Below are 767 nucleotides of genomic sequence, written 5' to 3'. Positions count from 1 at the left end.
GCATTAGGAGATATACCTAATGTAAATGATGAGTTAATGGGTGCAGCACACCAACATGGCACATGTATACATATGTAACTAACCTGCACGTTGTGCACATGTACCCTAGAACCTAAAGTATAATAAAAAAAAAAAAATGGAAAAAAAAAAGAAAACAAACAAACAAAAACACATAAATTAGCGGGGCGTGGTGGTGGGCGCCTGTAATCCCAGCTACTCCGGAGGCTGAGGCAGGAGAATCGCTTGAACCAGTGTGGGAGAGGGCAGAGGTTGCAGTGAGCCAAGATCGCCCCACTTCACTCCAGCCTGGCCATAAGAGTGAAACTCCATCTCGAAAAAATAATATTAATGAATAAAATAAAATAAATTATGATTTGGGCTGGGCTCAGTGGCTTATGCCTCTAATCCCAGCACTTCAGCCTGGTGGATCATTTGAGGTCAGGAGTTGGAGACCAGCCTGGCCAACATGGCGAAACCCCATCTCTACTAAAAATACAAAATTAACTGGGAGTGTTGGCGCGCACTTGTAATCCCAGTTACTCGGGAGGCTGAGGCAAGAGAATTGTGGTGAACCGAGATCGCGCCACTGCCCACCAGCCTGGGTGACAGAGCAAGACTCTGTCTTGAGAAATAAATAAATAAACAAAATAAAATAATTTAAACAGGAGACACACAGCAAAAGAAGTGCAGCATAAAGTAACTTATTGCAAAAGAAAAACTGTATTTTGAAAGTTAAGTGCATAGTAGACAATACACCTTGAGCGAGT

At 42.6% G+C, this 767-nt stretch overlaps 2 protein-coding genes across 4 annotated transcripts in view; both read left to right on the top strand.

Annotated features, from left to right (window-relative positions):
• The window catches only part of LOC105541401 (sulfotransferase 1A1), a 55,375-nt gene that overhangs the window by 33,400 nt on the left and 21,208 nt on the right, over positions 1-767 (top strand). The gene's annotated exons all lie outside the window — the stretch shown is intronic.
• The window catches only part of LOC105541400 (sulfotransferase 1A1-like), an 11,476-nt gene that overhangs the window by 9,903 nt on the left and 806 nt on the right, over positions 1-767 (top strand). The window lies entirely within an intron of this gene.

The sequence above is a fragment of the Mandrillus leucophaeus genome, unplaced genomic scaffold, assembly GCF_000951045.1.
Source record: "Mandrillus leucophaeus isolate KB7577 unplaced genomic scaffold, Mleu.le_1.0 Scaffold24, whole genome shotgun sequence".
NCBI classification, from domain to species: Eukaryota; Metazoa; Chordata; class Mammalia; order Primates; family Cercopithecidae; genus Mandrillus; species Mandrillus leucophaeus.
This window is presented reverse-complemented; position numbering and strand designations above follow the sequence as displayed.